The sequence below is a fragment of the Pseudonaja textilis genome, chromosome 15, assembly GCF_049901715.1.
Source record: "Pseudonaja textilis isolate UNSWEBS1 chromosome 15, rPseTex1.2, whole genome shotgun sequence".
Lineage (NCBI taxonomy): Eukaryota > Metazoa > Chordata > Lepidosauria > Squamata > Elapidae > Pseudonaja > Pseudonaja textilis.
In genome coordinates, this window is record NC_142004.1 from 3,152,930 (window position 1) to 3,172,201 (window position 19,272).

The following is a 19,272-nucleotide window of genomic DNA, read 5'->3' on the forward strand; positions in this document are numbered from 1 at the left end:
GGTCTTCTTTGGTTGCCCTGCACAGGAGAATGGAGCTGGAAAGCAGGTTAGTTGCCAGGATTCCAGCCGTTACCCCCAATTAAATCATGAGTCTCGAGCCAAACTTCCAAAACTTCAAAAGGATTTATTGGGAGTTAACATGTACGGCATTGCCAGGGTGTATCGTAATTCATATTCTCCAATGGGACACATCTATAGCCCAGAGTCATCAATCATGCTCTCCAGTGAAGAATTTTGCTGTGGCAGAAACTTCAGTCACCTAGTTACTATCTTTGAAAAACTATTTATAGAATGCACTTTCCGTTTCCAAGCTGCCACACTGCTTCCCCACTCCCTTTCTGTTGGCAACTCAGACCAGAGAAATATTTTACGAGTTGACATTGGTGGGTTGGGGAGGGAATGGGATTTTGCAGTATCTTTCCCCTGCCATGCCCCCCAAGTCATGCCCACCAAACCAAGCCACGCCCACCAAACCGATAGTAAAATTTTTTGAATCCCACCACTGTCTCGGGATCACGCAATTCCCTTTTTGCAACCTTCCAAGAAGCCAAGTCAAGGGGGAAAATAGATTCACTTAATGCCCGCGTTACCGAGGTCAGAACTGCAGGTACCCCTGAAGGCAAGAAAGGTTGGAAAAGGAGGGGAAACTCCCTGAAGAGAAGTTGTTGGAGAAAGACAAACAGGAGGTCACAAAAGGAGATCCTGTGCCCTCAGGATACGGTAAGCATCATAGACACATGCCGGCAGCCAAGCGTCTGAATTTTGAGCACCTGTGGGGATGCTGCAACGGTCGCAAGTATGGAAAAAAGGCCACAGGTCCCTTTTCTCAATGCCGTTCTAACTTGGAACAGTCGCTAAAACAAATGGTTGCAGATGATTCTCCAAAGCACCAGAAGGCAGGAGAAGAAACAATGGATGGAAACTAACCAAGGAGAGAAGCAACCTGGAATTAAGGAGCAACTTCCTAACAGGGAGGACAATTAACCAGTGGAACAGCTTGCCACCAGAAGTTGTAGGCGCTTCATCCCTGGAGGTCTTCAAGAAGAGACCGGACAGTCATTGGTCTGAAACGGCCCAGGGTCTCCTGCTTGGGGTGGGTGAGTTGGACTAGATGACCTCCAAGCCCCCTTCCAGCTCCTATTCTGTTCCAAAATCCGTAAAACTTCATAATGACAGAAGAGATTGCGACTGCAAGCCACGCCCCCCTCCCACCGCGCGCTCCCATTTGCCGGGACGGGGCCAGGCGCGCCCCGCCCACCCGCCGCCGGCCCCGCCCCTTCTCCCGCCCCCGGCGTGTACCCCCGGCCGCCATGTTGTTTGGCTTGTGAGGGAGGCGGAGGCTGGGCGGGCATCGAGAAAGAGCGGCCGCCGCCGCCGCCACGGCCCGCCACGGAGGACCCCGCAGGGGCTGCCCAGCCGCCGACGGGACCGGAGGGCCGCCGTGCCATGGGCAGGAGCCGCCGCCGCCGCTGCCGGGTGAGCTTCTGACGGGCCGGGCCAGGCCTGACGCCGGATGGGGGGGGGTTGGTTGGTTGGGGAGGCCGCGCGGGCCTTGGTTGGGGTGGGGGGGAATGGGAGGCAGGGAGTGGGGGTCTGGTCGCTCCGGGAGGGAGAAGGATGCTGCTGGGGGCAGAGGGTTTGTGTGTGTTGGGGGGGGTAAGAACTAACGAGGGTGAGCCCAACAAGCCCCTTTTGGCCCATTAAGGGTGATCTTAATCGCCCGGGGGGGGGGGGGAGGAGGAGGAGGAGGATGGAGGAAGAAGAAGAAGAAGAAGTCTCGTCCATTGATAGAACACAATGATAGAAGACGCTGTAGAGAAGGGAACATAGGAGACAATATGGAGAATAGAATAATATTGTCTTCTATGTTCTAGGATAGAGGAACCGAATATAGAGAATAGAACAAATACAGAAGACTAGTGAATAGAGTATAGAAGACAACATAGGGAACATAGAATAATATTACAGACAATATGGAGAATAGAATAGAATAGAATAGAATATAGAGGATAGAATAGAACATAGACGACAATATAGAGAATAGAATATAGAAGATTATATAGTGAATAGACTATAGAAGACAACATAGGGAACCTAGAATAATATTACAGACAATATGGAGAATAGAATAGAATAGAATAGAATATAGAGAATAGAATAGAACATAGACGACAATATAGAGAATAGAATATAGAAGACTATATAGTGAATAGACTATAGAAGACAACATAGGGTACATAGAAGAATATAGCAGGCAATATAGAGAATAGAATAGAATATATAGACTATAGGACAATATAGAGGATAGAATAGAACATAGAAGACAGTATAGAGAATAGAATAATATTGTCTTCTATGTTCTAGAATAGAGGAACATTATATAGAGAATAAAATAGACTGTAGAAGACTATATAGTGAATGGAATATAGAAGACAACATAGGGAGTAGAATATAGAAGGCAATATAGAGAATAGAGTAGAATAGAAAATTGAATAGAATAACTTTATTATCACTTTGAATGCACACTAATCGGCATACATTAAAATGAAATTTTGTTGCATGTGGCTCTCAAAGGGTTGTCACGTCCAATATAAACTACATAACCATGACAGAATGAATAAATACATAAATAAATACAAAATTATGCCTGTATCCACATATATTATTCTATGACAAAGAGAAACAACACAGTCTAGTTCGCATGTATATTGCAATACCAGGTGATGCACGAATCGAAGAGAAATGATTAGGGTCAAAATAATGAAATACCACCATCTGCAAATTGAAGTTGAGCGATGGTGGAGGAAGAAACCAATGGTTGTGTCAATAGAAATAGGAGGCCTTCCAGCAATATCCAAAGGGCTGCCTAGATACAGGGAAATTTTGAACCTATTGGATCTGAATATTCTGACTTTGGCAATAAACCACCTTATATATTTAGACATTACCTTAATAGCTCTTAGGTCCTTGGCTGGCACATGACCTGTTTAAGCTTTTACCTGTCCCAGACTGTGAATCGAATTGAAGATTACATCTTAATAATAATAAATCACCATCACTTCTGCCCATTAATAATTAGTCAGAAGAAGGAATAATACCCCCCCCCCCCATTTTGCCTTTAAATGAGAAGAGCCACCAGAAGGACGAGGATGGAGATGGAAGTCAGGTGGATGCTGGTCTGCACCTGTGGAGGCAGAGGTGGGCAGAAAGGCTTGCGAGGGGGATCCACCCATCATGGGGAGATGGGCTCCGGGTCCCATCATCCCTGACCAGGGGACAGATTGGGGAGCATGGCGGCTGTACTGGGGGGGGGCTGGGAAAAAGGGGGTGTGGGGTGTCCTGGAAAGGGGGTTACCAGCCCTGTGGAGAGTACAGGGAGGAAAGTCATGGGTTGGGGAGACGGGTGGGCTGATGGGGGCTGGAGTTGAGTAGCATCTGGGGGTCCTATCAGGTAGCTAAGCTCTGAAGAGAAACCCCTAAGATCTTATAAGGGGCTCATGCCCAGATTGGAGCACATAAGGTTGCTCCTTTCCAGCCCAGGCAAATGCACATTTGCTTAAACGTCCAATTTCAACCAGGAAGCAGGGATGCCACATCTGCTTTTGTGCTGCTGTGTCTCTAGAAATTGGTAAGTAAAGAAGAGATGTAATTTTGCCTCTCCTAGACCGGTTGCAACCAGATTTGGGACCCGTGCTCCTTGCTTTCTTTCTCCCACACGAATGCGTAGCAGCTTCTTTCTGTTTTGTTCCCCAGGTTTTGAGCGTTCTGTTTTTGTTTGTCTAGCTGGTCCTAACTCCAGCCAGTATTAACTAGCATTAAATCATCCTTGGGCTCAGTGGTGGTTAATTCAGAGTAACTCCCATCTCCCACTTCCTCGCTTCCATTCATCGTGCAGATTAGGCTACCTGGAAAAGGGGGTGGGGAGAATTCATCCTCCTTTGCCTCTCACTGTAATCTGGGCTGTGATTATTATGATTTAAGGGATTGGGGCAGGTTTGTAAAGCTTCTCTCCCCAAGTTGCATGTGGGGGGCAAATAGTGCTGCGGCGCTGGAACAAAAGTCAGCTCCTAAAGTCTTAATGGCCACAAATGATTAAACACAAGTATCAGCACATTGGTTATTAAATACTGTGATAATTACAAGTAGTCCTTGAATTACGGCAACAATGGAGCCCAGGATTTACGTTGCTGAGTGAGAAATACGTTGAGGTTTGCTCCCGTTTTACGACTTTCCTTGCTGCATTTGTTAAGTGAATGACTGCAGTTGTTAAGTGAGGCACACCGTCGTATCTGGCTTGTCAGGAGGGTGCAAAAGGGGACCGCGTGACACTGCGACGGTCATAAATATGAGTCAGTTTGCAGGTATCTGGATTTTGATTACGTGACCATTGGGACTCCGCAACGGTCATAAGTGTGAAAAATGGTCATTAGTCCCTTTCTTCGAGGCCGTTGTAACTTATGACTTACGACCATTTTACACAGTTAATTATCATTGCCACATCCCCGTGGTCACGTGATCAACATTCAGATGCTTGCAAACTGACTCAAACTTATGACCGTCGCAGTGTCCCAGGGTTGCATGTTCCCCTTTTGTAACCTTCTGACAAGCAAAGTCAGTCTATGGGGAAGCCAGATTCACTTTATGAGAACCCTAGCAAGGAAGGTGGTAAAATGGGGCAAAACTCACGTACATTTCTCTTGGCAAGGGAAGTGATCATAAGTCGAGGACTATCGTTACTGCAGCCATGCAGGTTGACTGGTATTCCCTGTGGGAGACTGAATGCTTTGCTGATGTTTTTTTTTTATAAAAAGTTTTTTTTTATTTTTAACAACAAACATAGACAAACATAAACATAAACTTTCAGTTCTACAGTGTGTCGGTTGGTACATATTTCTTGTGCACAATATCTATAGTCTTTTCCTCTTAGGTTTAAATTTACATTCCTATTACATATTGCTGATGATTTTTGAAGTTGTGGAGTGCAGTTACCACATTCTGGGCAGAGAGAAGACAGCTGTTTTTTTTTTTTTTTATTCTGGCCTTCAATCGGTTCTTCTTCAGCAATGACTTAAAAATGGGATGGTAGCTTGGGTTTGCGCTATTGTGCCGTTTAATGGCAAAATATTGCCGATTTTGGTTACCTCTGAAGCTTCCATTTCCTCCGTTCTGTACCGTAGTCTTTCCTTGCCTCTCTGCCTAATTGTCTCTTGTTAACTCTTCAAAAATAGTCGCTTTAAAAGGAATCCTGGCTTGGGGGCCTGCAAGGTGGAATTGACTTTTGCAACTTAAGTCCAAACAGATGAGCACGCCTGGAATTGGCCTTTCAGCCAACACAACGAGCAGTCCTTGGAAATGCCGTTTCTTATAGGAAATTCTCCAGTCTTTCCCGAGCGGCTTCCTTTCAGCTGACCGGAAGTATCGGCAGAGGCTTAAATACTCAGTTCAGGTTCCTGGTTTGAAGTCACCACCGACAACATCAAGGTTTTGAAGCGCTTCAGAGGACTGAATGCTCGGGCTAGCAAACTGCTGTGTCATTTCATGTGGCAGAAAGCAAAATATCTCTGGTGCCACATTGAGTTGTGCATTGCAATTATATAACTGCAGAGGTGTTAAAGAGGGAGGGAGGCAGAAAAAGAGCTAAGATGAATGCAAAAGGGATACTTTTATTCTTTTTTGTTTGAGGGCAAAATTGCAGGTTGCTATTATGCTTATGGAACTGTGTAATGAAGTAAGAGGAAGTAAAGGCTCTCCTTTGATTTTTTTTTTCTTCAAATAAATTATACAGCTCGTTAAAGAGCAATTCCAGCTGGTTCTCATGTGATCTATCATGCTCATGTTGAAGTATTCAGAAAAACAACCACCACCAATCTTACTAGGTTTTGGATTTTTTGCAGGAGCCTGTTTGAATTAAACTGTTGGCACGTTTACTTTATGACTTCCTTAAAGTCATTTTTGGGTCACAGATAGCCATCTTTTCCCAGTTCTGCGGTAGGCATTATTTTGGGGAATGCTTTGCAGTTTGCTGGTTGTTATACCAAGCTGTTCTAGAAAGAATATAGTTCTTTGCTACCCAGAGCCACCTGGTAGAGGAGATGGCTGGCATAAACATTTGATAAATAAAATAAATAGTTGGGTTTATAGAACATGCTACAGTTAGGCTGAAGTTTGTTTGGTTAGTTTGTGGATCATAGTTTTGTAGGAATCCAGTTAACTGTCTTAACATACGGTAGGAACCACCATATAACGTGTGTTTCTCAACCTTGGTAAAGTTATGTGGCCTTCAATTCCCAGAATTCCCCAGCCAGACAGGGTTGACTGGGGAATGCTGGGAATCGAAGTCCACACTTAATGTTGCTCAGGTTGAGAAACATCAGTGTGAAAGTTAAAATGTTGGGCTAAGTGTGAAGATCCGTTCCATTCTTAGTCACAGAAGCTGCCTGATCGACTTTTTCTCTCAGCCCAGTTTGCCTCACCAGATTGTTGTTTCGGTGGGGAAAAATTGGGAGAAGAGTGTATTGCTGTGTGTATTGCTTTGAGCTCCTGAACAAACGGGGTAAAACATAGAGGCCTGATGAAAGCAATCGGGTCTGTGATTAATGGGAGGCAATAAAGCATAATGGGAACTTAGCCCTGGTGGGGTTTTGAGGCTTGCGCTGTGCGAGCCCAGACACTCTGCCGTTTCGATTTTACATTGCCTGTTTAGCATGTCAGACATGCCACAGACAAGCTTATTAACTCAAATGACTGACAGAAGTAGGCTAATGAAACAGTTTTAAATTAAAATGATATTTAAGGAATGCCAGCCTCAATAGAATGTAAATATTTCAAAAACCCCTCTGGGTATCAGATGTGCTTCCATGCCGCAGCCTTTGAAGGGGGATGATGCAAAAGACGAACTGGAGAAGAACAGGAAGTTCTGGTGACTTTCTTGGAGAGGAGTGCCAGACCAATTTCCCTTCCCCTCCCTTTTTTGGGGAGGTTTAAGAATGGGAATGAAGGCCCCTGGGAGGCCTAGCATTTCTATCACACTCCTTAAAAAAATGATCCCAACTCCCTTAGTACAGGCATCCTCGGCTTAGTCACCATTCAAAGTTAACAACGGTGAAAAGTAACTTACGGCTGTTTTTTTCACACGGCCGTTGCAACAACCGCCTGGTCACAAGATCAAAATTCAGGCGCTTGGCAACTGACTCATATTTATGACGGTTGCAGCGTTTCCCGTGGTCACCTAATCCCCTTTTGCGACCTTCTGACAAGCAAAGCCAACGGGGAAGCCAGATTCACTCAACAACCGTGTGGTTAACAACTTGCAGGGATTCGCGTAACAAGGAAGTTTGAAAAACGGGGCAAAACTCGCGTAACGAATGTTATTTGGGGCTCAGTCGTGGTCGTAAGGCAAGGACTACCTGCATGGCTTGACACATGCTGAAAATTGGCTTAAACCGGAGTATTGGGGATCCGCTAGTTGCCCATCCTAAGTGTGCCATCTTCCTTGGCATTCCTGGGGGGGGAGAGATGAAATAATTCTGGCATTACCTCTGCTTAGGTCATACTTGACTTCTTCCTGCCTGCAGTGAGAGAGGCTGAGGTTCCTCCCCACCCGCCTTAGGTTGCTGAGGCCTGTTTCAATTGAACAAACTCCCTTTCAGTGTGTTTATACAAACCAGAAGGTGTTTCCTCGGGATCCTAAATATACCAACATTGCTGGTGAAGAAAAGGAACTCTTCTTTCGCTCTTGGCTTCTGCTCTGAAGTGCGGTCCAGTGTTTGGGAATTTGTCTTCACTCCCTTCTGACCAGGTTTACGGCCGTCTCAGGACTGGGATGTCATTTTGATGGACAAGCCACCTTCCTACGTTTTAAGGTCGCATATTTTACGTTTGCTACGGCTGCAGTGATTCCCAGGGGGGGAGTTGGGTTGCGGTGTCTTATTTATTTTCATTCTGTTCAGCACACTGATTTGTTTGAAATGTTGTCTTGTTTTGGTCTTAGTTACCTTTAAAATTGCCTATTAGGTTATAACTCAAAATAATTATTAAGCGATATTCATAAGTGATTTAGAATGTGAGGACAGCTCCCTGAGGAAATATAAAGGAAACACCAGAGGGAAAAAAAGGGCATTTGAGTCAGAATAAATATTTATACACGTTCCTGTGTTAGGGCCACACAATATGCCAGTATTGCTCATAAACCTAGTAGCAGTTCCTATTTGTTGAATTTGTGATCAACTTGTCTTAACTTATTTATGCTCCAATTCCAATCTGGAGCATGTGGTAGTGGCTGTATGTGTGTGTGTGTAAAATCATCTTTTGCAAACCCTTCTGATAAGGGTGAGAAGTCCAAGAATCATTTGTTGCTATTTGGAAGACAGCCGTTAAAGGGCCTTCAATTATTTCCTATTTCCCAACACTTTGCTGAGGTTGGAAAGCAGTGAGAACCAGTCTTCTCACCCCTCCTAGTGTCATTGCCAGTCCATTTCCCTAAGGAATGTGAATTTAAGAAAAGTATTGTATCATATATTTTTTAAAGCAGAGGTAAACTTCTGAATTTGCCACTCCAAAGTCCTTTCTCCAAGAATCTCTGGAAAACCTGGTGCAAGATTTTAGGGAGGTTCACCAAAGACAGCTATGTCAGAAAAAAAAAGGAAAACCTTTCCTTCAAGGTATGTGTTTCCTGGAGATAAAAGATTCTCTTGCTTATGAAATTATTACACGCATTTAAAGGAGCGGGGCAATTAATAGCAACCTTAATATGTTCATCTTGAACATATTAATAGCAAACCTGTCTCGATCTAGTTTCCTCCAATGATAGGTTAAATTGGCTGTGGGAAACACGTATAAGCCATTTGCACGGATTAAAAATGCTAAGGAAATTTCCATACAGAGTCGATCGCTAATTGGTGGACTGGATGAAGGAACATGTATGAAGTAGGCTTGCTTCTTAGATGTTAAACATCTATCCTGACCATTGGACTAATTCTGCAGATCTCCCCTTCCTGTTTTTTTTAAAAAAAGAAGCCTGCAGGGTGGTTTTGTCGTTCGGCGCGGTTATTAAACCCAGCCATTATATCTGAGCATGAGTGTATGAATCAGGCTATCACAGTTACACCATTGTGTGAGTTTATTGTCCATTGGGTCACAGAGAGCAAAACAGCTGAGTCAGCAAAGCTCCGTATTAATAGAAACTCCTTGATATTCAGCAAACATTGTGAATTGGACCAGCGGTCATTCTTCTAATTGTGTGGAATGGCATTCCCTGTTAAAGCTAAGGCTTTTTCATAAGATTAACTCAGGGATTGGTGTGTGTTTTGAGACTTTCCCCCCAAAATTAAAAACAAAAACCAATGTTTAGTTGTGTCTAGGGATCTGATTATCCAGGACATTGAATGCTTGGAAAATGCCTGGTGTCCAAATCTTTCTTCCTTGCCTTTGCTCCTATTTGCTTGGACATATCATTCCTTCGTCTTTACTTTTTCAGGAAATGGTGTTTAAAAGAAAAATCTGAATGTATGTACTTCATTTGTTATAACTTCCTGCCTGTCCTTTCAAAATAATGTGAAGACAGGTTTGTGTTTATTTCTTCCAATGTTTCTCCCGGGTTTTTAGGCCTTCCATTGGAGAAAAGGGAAGTTTTTCATTCCCCCCCCCCACTTCTCAAACACGAATTCTTCTTCTTGTTCTTCCCCTTTAATTCATTGTAGTTGAGATCTAAATTCCCCAGGATGAGACTTCAGTGCGGGTAGTCCTCGACTTACGAACACAATTGAGCCCAACATTTCCGTTGTGAAGCAAGACAGTTGTTAAGTGAATTTTGCCCCATTTTACCAGCAGGATGAATGTTGGAAGGTAGCAGCTATTACAAGACGGTCAGGTTTTAATGTGGTTATTTCGCAGTAGACTGTCTTCTGTAGGATTGCTATTCTCCATCTGTTAGGATGGAAATGAGTCAGTGCTGACATCAGTTTGGAACAGGTAGAAAATTAATGTTATATAAAAAGCAAACCTTTAAAAACAGTGAGTATGCTTTTGGTAGGGAGTTCTATCCATAATCCATTTCCAGGATCTGCTAATACAGCTGGCTATGGATGAATCAAACTAGTATATTTCTTTATAGGCTGACACGGTACAAAGCTAAGCAGGAAGTTGCCAGTTCAGTTTTTTTAAAGCTGTTGTTTTTAGAGAACGCTAATGATATTTCCCTATTAAGTGCAATATATTAGACTGTAACTAGACCACTTCGGGCGCCCTATAGGGTTATGGCATCCTTTTGAACTTTACCAAATGCATAAAATTTAACTGGAATTGTTTGTGGTAGAGATGATGTTCACTATCAGAGCAAAGATAATTGTTTTGGACTTCGCAACAGCATCTTCTACTTAAAAGAGCACAAACACGGGGAAAATCCAGATATTCTGCTTCTGTCTTCGCTGTTCACAATCCCGGTAACAAGAATTTGCTGTGAATGGGGAACATTAAATTGTGGCTGGGTATTTAGCATGATCAAATTAGGTTCTTTTGTCTGTATGCAGTGAACCTTTCTACTTTATTAGACAAGCTTTCAAAGCAAGATAATGCACTTTTCAGATGGAAAAGAATTTTGCTCCTGCCGCTGTTCCTATTTCATTTTTTTGCTAAGTAATTTTTTTAAAAATTTCTCACAATGCGCATTCCTGTAGGGAATTGGGTTTGTGCATTCTGCCTGAAACCAACCAGGTTGCTTTGCCCAGGAGCACAGAGTAATTCAGCTTTGGCTTCGCCTTGGGATCTTTTTCTGCCCTCACGTTTGAATGTTCTGGGATGCCTCTTGTTGCTTCCCAGCTCCTTGTTTTATGATTTAAGAAATCCGATGCAGGTAGCCTTCGACTTACACCCGTTCACTTAGTGACCAGTCCAAGTTACAATGGCGCTGAAAAAAGTGACCAGTGACCGTTTCCCCCACAACCGTGGCAGCCATCTAAATGCTTGGCCAGTGACTCATACTTACGACGGTTGCTGTGTCCTAGGGAGACGTCATCTTTTGCAACTTTCTGATGAGCCAAGTCAATGGGGAAGCCAGATTGACTTAACAACGGTGTTACTAACAACAACTGCAGTGATTCACTTAACAACTTATGGCATGAAAGATCATAAAATGGGGCAAAATTCACTTAACGGCAGAAATATCGGGCTCGATTGTGATCATTAGTCAAGGACTACCTGTATAAGGGAGATTAAAAATTCCATAGAAGTGAGCTTTGTAAACAGATGTAATAGCTATCTCATTTATTCCATCCTTTTAAAAAAAGTCTGCAGTTTTTCTGATGTGCCAGAAGTCTAGATAAGATGATTTATCTAAGAATATTTTGATATTCACTTTGACTACAATGTAATTAATCTTCTGTGAAAGATACATATATACAAAACCACCTGGAACGCTAGAAAATGTGCAGTGCAGCCACTTCTCCATACCTTCATTTTGCCACCTATTTGCAGAGAAGACAAGCAAACTATCCCGTAAAACTAGAAAGGTAGACAGATGAAATCTACGGTTTGTCTTGCAACTGCGGAGAAGTTCAATAGATTTTCGGATTGATCCTGCAGATTGACCCCTTAATCAAGAAATACGTTTAAAACGACTGCTTCTTTCTCAGAACCTCTGGCTGAACTCGAGAATCTCTTACCCGTTGATAAAATGAATGAATGCCTTTTGTCCATTTTCTTAATTAAGTGTCTGCCTTGAATCTCATTTTCAAGCCGTCCTTCCACATTTTTCTGAAATGACGGCTGACTCTGGCTTGAATAATTAACTGTGGATTGATTCAGTGGCACGCACACCCACTGACTACAGGCCCATGGACTTCTTAGGTAATGATTTTGGACAGCTTCATCTGTATTTTTTGCTGAACCCTGTGTCTTTTCTTGACATCTCAATATCGCATTTCCTGATGGTTGTTTCTTGCTGATGTTCAGAATGTGTTTTAGGCCTGTCTCAAGCTGTACAGACCCACCTGTGTCCATCTGTTGTTCAAGATCCCCACTTAATGGGGGGTGTCATGGGGGGGGGGTGTTAAATGAACCAAGGTAACACTCCATCTCTCCCCCCCCCCCGCTCCATTCATCTTGCTCCTTTCTTCTCCATTTTGATGAATTTGAGGAATTTAAAACCCAAATTCCATGTTGTTTGTTGTTTTAAGGTTGTGTATTGGTTTCCATTCAGCTGACCTAACACCACCCTGAATAAAGGGGTTAAAAGACTGTAAAAAAAGAAAAGAAAAATCCATGTTATTGATTGTAATCCACCTAGAATCGCCTCCAGGGGAGATGGGAGGCACAGAATGAATGAATAAAAATGAATGAATAAAAATGAATGAATAAAAATGAATGAATGAATGAATAAAAATGAATGAATGAATGAATGAAATAGATACCATGACCATTTGCCCCCCTAGGATAATCAATTCAAGTCAGAGATTTTTTTACTTTTAACTTTACCCAAGTTATAAAGTTACTCAGATTAGAGTATGGCCCTTTCAATTCCCATGCCCATCCTTCTGAGGTGGATTAAAGCTCCCCGTTTGTCCTAAAGAGCCCACCTGGCATAGTTTAGGGCGTTATAAAATAACCAAGATTAGAAGGGGAAGGCTTATTTTTCCTCGGTGTTTACTTTATCGTACAGCGCAAGGCACTGTATTTTCTACCTAATGGACACCATCCTCAGTTTGGGAAGAGCCCTCTTACTCCATTAAATTGCTGCTCACTTGCGCCCAGTGTTTGATCAGGAGGTTGGAAATTACAGAGCGCAACTGAAAATTGTTGATGTACCTCTTCAAGGTTTTGTTTGGGGAATTGCTGGAGAAAGGGTGAATCTCTTTCCTGTTGATAGAAACGAGGTCAGTATAAATGGCCTGTGCTTGATTCCTCGAAAGAGGAGCTGCCCCTAATTGTGTGATGATAAGTGTACATTTTGGAGCACTGCGAGCAAACCGTATCGGTGCCATTTTTAATAATATGGATAAAGGGCTCACTTAAAAAGAAGACAACTAAATATTCTGCCAAAAGGAAAAGAAAAGTTATCAGTGGAAGTTTTGCATGTGTTCCCAAATTCATGCCTTATGGTGTTTGTTTGTTTAATTTCTGTGTCGGCTATCTCACTTGAGTGACTCTGGGCAGTTTGAATACTATCATAAAGCCATTTAAATACATGAAGAAAGGTAATCCTCGACTTCCAAACCAAAGCTGAGCCCAAAATTTCTGTTGTTAAGCGAGGCAGCGGCTAAATGTTCATCAGCGTTGAAAATCAAACTTTTGGAGTTAAATCGTTTCTCTTCTTTCAAGCACAAATGTCTTTTTTGGGGAGCTCTGACTGTCAGATTTATTGATTTTATTGCAGAGTTTCTATTTTTGAAATTAGAGGGTTCTTCAAACAAAACGTTTTCCACTACTTTGACCCTAATCTGAGAAATCTGTTCTTTGGACTTTGTGTGGTCCTGAAGGCTGCGGCCATGGATGGGAAAAGAGATTGCTGAAATACCTTTATGTGCCTCTCTTTGATGACGTTTTAGGGATATCCTTATATTCGGAATGGGATTAAGTTCTCCCCTGCCTGAGAAGCAAAACAAAGTTGACGTGGCTAATCTAAAAAAAAAAAAAAAGTTGGGCTAGAATTTTGTGTGTGTGTGTATGTATATTTCTTTTCCCAAGAAATCCTATCGTATCTAAAATTGGAAGTGGGAAAGAAACATCTCAGAAGACAAGGGAAACCCATTTCCATACACGTAGTCCTCGAATTATGACTACAACGAAGCCCCAAATTGCCATTGCTAAGCAAGACAGCTGTTGCATGAGTTTTGCTCCGTGTTATGACCTTTCTCGCCCCAGTCGTTAAGTGAATCATCACGGCACTTGCTAGTAACACGGGTGTTAAGTGAATCCGGCTTCTCATTGATTTTGCTCATCGGGGGTTCGCCAAAGGGGGAATGCTGCAACCATCATAAGTACATGCCAGTTGCCAAGCGTGCAAATTTGGATCGTGTGACCAGGAGCACGCTGCACCAGTTGTAGTTGTTTAAAATGCTCACTTTTTTTGAGCACCGTCGTAACGTCGAACGGTCACTAAGCAACTGAATATCTGTAGCTCGGGTGTATCATGAGGGTGGAGGTTTCATTCTCCAAGCCTGTGGGTTGGTTTCCCTTACCTTTTGTTAACCTGGCTAGGTGTCATCTTCAGCGGAGTGTAGGGGAGGTTGGTGTTCTTCTGTGGTTTCAATGCTTTGAAGTCCAGGATTTCCTGTATCGTTGCTCAGAAAACAAGATTAATTGGCCCGTGAAACCAAGTCACGTTCCACTTGAAGGAATTTCTCTTAAATTCTGATCGGAGCAGCACCTTTCAAGATGCCAGCTTGAATCAGCCAACTCACCGTGAAACGATTACACAACTCTTTTTTACTGGCAGTCCGCAACGTTCAACCCCAGTTGAGCCCAACCTTTATGTCGCTAAGTGTGACATTTCTGGAGGTTTTACCCCATTTTCCTTGCCACATCCGTTAAACGAATCACTGCGGCTGTTAAAATTAGTCACACGGTTGTTTTAGCGAGCCTGGCTTCTCCACGGACTTGGCTGGTCAAAAGGGGATCATGTGACCCCTTCATAAGTAGGAGTCAGTAAATCACCTGTGTAAAATGCTCATAAGTCCCTTTTTTCAGCGGTGGTGTAACTTTGACTGGTCACTAAATGAGCTGTTGTAAGCAGAGGACTGTTTGTAGAAGATACACTAGGATTTGGAAGAGGAAAGGAGAAGACACTGAGAACGTGTTGCTTTACACCGGGTTTAAGACTGTAGTGGATTACACACGTGTTACGTATAATCCGCTATATGTATACATGGAAAAACTGCTGGTGACCTTCTACCGCTGCACCAGAGAGAGTATCTTAACTTACTACATCTCTGTATGGTTTGCCAATTGCACCGTGGCAGGCAGGACAGCACTCCAGAGGGTTAATGTCATTGCCCAGAAGATCATGGGTTGCCCTCTCCCCTTTTTGGAAGAACTTTATAGCTTCCTCTGCCTTAAGAAAGTTCAAAACATCCTCAAAGATCCATCTCATGCTGGGCACCCCTGTTTTTTTGAACTATTACCATCTGGCAGACGGTACAGGATAATAAAAACAAGGACAAATAGGCTAAAAAAACAGCTTCCATCCCAGGACAGGAACTCTATTGAATTGTACAGTATATAGTGCGATATGAATGCAACATTAAGGGTTTTCAATGTATGAAGTGTGAAGGATGTATGTTTGTGTTTATTTTCAGGGTCATGATGTGCACTAAAGATGGTGTTTGATTTCGTTGTACGAGGTGCAATGACAATAAACTAAACTAAATTAAACATGTATATCTGTACACATGCACACCAGTTCAGGCTAGTCCCTTTTCATTGTTATGGTCCCTGGATTTCTGTTGCTCCAGAACCTAAGACATAAATTTGAATGTGGGTGTACCGGATGTTTATTAATAGGCGAAGAAACTTATCAGAATCCGAGCAGGAGGGCACATGTTTTAACTTGTGTTATCACATGCTTCTGTTTGCTTGAGATACCAAAGAGGTTTGAGGCCGGCTTGATCTGCAACTCCGGGTTTGTTTACTCAGAAGTAAAGCCAGCACACGCAGGGCGGCTTTTTGGCCAGATCGGCCGGCTTGGAGCTGGCATTTTTTTTAAAAAAGGGAAGCTGGAATCTTTGTTGTTATCTGTAAGCAGATCGTATCTGCAAAGCTGGTTTCCAATCTGGAAAAGAGGGTAGGCTGAGAAGAAACACGATTTAAAAAAAATAAAAATAAGGAGCAGATCTGAAAGGTAATTTGGATATCCAGCCTGTTGTTTCTTGAGCAGACTTTAGAAGGGATGCCGTAGGTTTTACATCTCTATTTCCATTTGATGCCTCTGTAAATGGAAGTCTTCCACAAACCTTATTAAATTCACTTGTAATAATGAGGTGCAACTATCTGCCATTTAACAGTTGAGCCTGGAAGACCCAGAGCTCCAAGAACACGTTCATTGAACGCAAAGACAGCTTTCGGGAAGGCAGAAACTTCCTCCAGAGTTGGGCAGCCTAGTCAGACCATTCCTTCATTTCCTGTCCACGGGGAGCTTTATCGGTTTTATTTTCATTTTTCCAGGGTGGGGGGGGTGAGGAGGAAATTGGATTTTGTAAGGGAGAGATGTAGGTTAGGGTTGACTTGTAAAAGCCAGAAAACGTACTGGCAGGCTCCCAGGTAAGATTTGACGGGAATGTAAGCACTGCCTCCTGACCTTGTCTGTCTTCTATACTGTCTCCCATCCTTGTTTTTAGCCAAAAAACAAAAAAGAGGGGGGGTGGGAATATCACATTTCTAGGATTGTCAGTTGAACACTTTAATTGTTCTGGATTGGTTTCCTGCATTCTGAGATTGCTGGAGTTCATGTCTAAAACAGATTCCCCGAGCTAATATTTGGAAGTTTCCCGACTTCCTTTTCTTGCACTTAGCTCCTTTGTACCCACTTGGCAAACAGCAAGAACAATTCAGCTAAGAAATGAGGATCTCGGGGCATTTGTCCGACCCAGAGATCTTAGCTTCTTGGGGAGCAACAAACCAGGGAGACCTTAGTTTGATTTAGCCCTGAGCTTTGGAGTAATTCGGGGTTTCCTAATATATAGACTTACCCTTTGTATGCACTTTGTCCTTGACATATGACGGAAATTGAGCTCCAAATTTCTGTGGATAAGCAAGGCACTTGTTTAAATGTGTTCTTTCCCGTTTTACGATCTTTTTTGCCACGGCTGTTAAGCGACTCACTATGGTTGTTAAATTAATCCTGCAATCATTAGGGAAATCTGGTTTTCCCCATTAACCGCTTGTCAGAAGCTCCCAAGGATGGCTGCAAATGAGAATTCCCAGGCCTCTGGGATGCTTGCAACCATTGCACACCAGTGCCAAGAACCTGAACTTTGATGCCATCACTATACCATTGGGTCATAAAGTGTGAGAACTGGTCATAAGTCACTTTTTTTCAGTGCCATTGTAACTTTGAATGGTTGTAAGCCGAGGATTACCTGTATTGACCAAGATTAGGAGAATAAGTTAGAAGCATTTTGTTTCGTTTTGCTGCTTAAATGTTGTTTTAGGATGCAGCTTACTCCCAAGCAATCGATGCAGTTTAATTACAGAATACTCTTTTATCCTTTCAGCTGTCACTGTGAAATACCTGACAATCGTGAATCGCATCTGAAATCTGTCAAAGTGGTTTATTGTTGATTGGTAAGTTTACAGATCCTTAAAGCCCAGCAGTTTTCCTTTTTCAGAATTGCTGGATTTTTTTGTTTTAAATTCTGCTAATTATTGTGCATCGTTTTGTAGCCAATCACTTACCTTGTTTAACTTTCTGTGTATTTATTATTAATCGTTTTGATTCTGCCTGTAGACAAGAGTGGAAGTATGCTGAAAGAGCACAATAATTTTTTTCTTTAACCTTTCAGATATTTGTGCCGAGCTGTTCAATGGTAGATAGCACTAGCATTTAGACTTCTATACTGCTTCGCAGTGGTTTCCCAGCCCTCTCTAAGCAATTTACAGAGTCAGCCTCTTGCCCCCCAACAATCTGGGTCCTCGATTTATGGACCTCGGAAGGATGGAAGTCATTGCCATCATATTTTCAATCTCCCTCTCCTCCTTTTCTTCCAACACTTATTTATCCACAAATTGTGTTTTTTTCAGCATTAGGAAAGCCACAGTCTGGACCAGTAATTAATTTTCCTTTTTGCTCTTCAACCAAACCAGTTTTGTGTGGAGCCTTGATTTCATTAAGTCCTTAATTAGGAAAGATCCATATAGACTATGCATATAAATCTTTCTCTCCTTCCATCCTGTCTCTTAGTCAGCACCGACCTGAAGTTTTATCCCGCCTTTATTATTTTTATATTCCTTCCTACTCCTGTTTTCCCCACAAGAACAACCTGTGAGGTGAGCTAGGCTGAGAGGGAAGGAATGGGCCAAAGTTTCCAGCTGGCTTTCATGCCTAAGGCAGGATTAGAACTCACTGCCTCCTGGAGATTGGCCTAAGTCACTCATCTGGCTTTTATGCCTATAAATGGCATCAGTTAGCCAGGACAGTGTAACATGCTGAGAGTTGTGGTCATTATATTTGTGATGCAACTTAGGATGTCACTGGGGAAGATTGACTTTGCACTTCCAACGTTCTCTTCCTAGCCAGAACCATAGCAGGAATGGCAGTGATAGGTGCTTGACCTTCCCTGGTTTCTAAAACCCTACTTTCCTTGCATTTGGGGCTCCATATATATCATGCTGAACGTACAGATCAGAGTATCTTCTCTAGATCTGATTTACTGAATGCTCACCTTCTTAAAAGGTGGTTCACATATCACACAGATACACGTTTTGTTCAATCTGCAATTGGATAAGTTAACATAACCTACAAAAACCGTGATTTGCAAATGGCTGTGACAGATCCACACGAAGCCCTAAGCCAAAATCCAACAAGCTACTTTTTACAGTTTACCATCTTCAGGAAATCAGACCAGAAACTTCCAAAAAAAAAAAAAAAAGGATTGTTATTGGAACTGATCCATTCACTGGAATATTAAGAAGACTTCTTAAATATATAACTAATGGCCAACCTGTAAAATGATTGGCTTAGGGTCGACTTTGCTTTCCAATGCCATTTTGAACAACAGTACCCATGATTCCCAGTTGTGGCTTTGCTGACTTATAGTTAAGATTCAGCAGTACTAGAGGACACTGGATCTCTACACCCACTTTAGAATTGTGATGTCAGCAACATAAAATTGAATTGAACGTTACAGCAGTTGGACTTAATTAGGAAATAAATTGCCCAGAATCCAAGGAGCTGTTTTAGGCGTGCCCAGCAAATGAAATGCATTTTCTTTTTTACTTTTAGTCTTTGGCATTTGAACACCAAAAGGATTTAAAAGGGAATTAATTTGTAGCAGAAGAAACAGTTGAGAAACAGGTCAGATTTGTGGTTGACTATATTTATCATCATTAAATATATTATACGAGTCATTTTTTTCAGAACAGGTTCATTGAGTCGGATTCAAATTTGAACCCTAAGTGTTTTGAATTTTTGAAATTTTTTAATGTAGATTATATGTTAATTTCAAGAGTGTCTTACTCCTTTTGTTATATATAGCCACTTCAGTTAAGAGTTTTGAGTTGAAATGCAGTCTGTAAATATTTTAAGCAAAACATCATGCAATTAGTAATGCCTGCTTCTAAATTTTA

At 42.3% G+C, this 19,272-nt stretch overlaps 1 protein-coding gene across 19 annotated transcripts in view; it reads left to right on the top strand.

Moving 5' to 3' along the window:
* The first annotated feature begins 1,280 nt into the window (after positions 1-1,280).
* Positions 1,281-19,272, top strand: part of MTMR3 (myotubularin related protein 3) — a 46,774-nt gene continuing 28,782 nt past the window's right edge. For all 19 annotated transcript variants that reach the window (XR_015739605.1, XR_015739606.1, XR_015739607.1 and 16 more), the window contains exons 1-2: positions 1,281-1,476; positions 17,202-17,271. The gene's annotated coding sequence lies outside the window, so the exon portion shown is untranslated. The remainder of the gene's footprint in view (positions 1,477-17,201; positions 17,272-19,272) is intronic.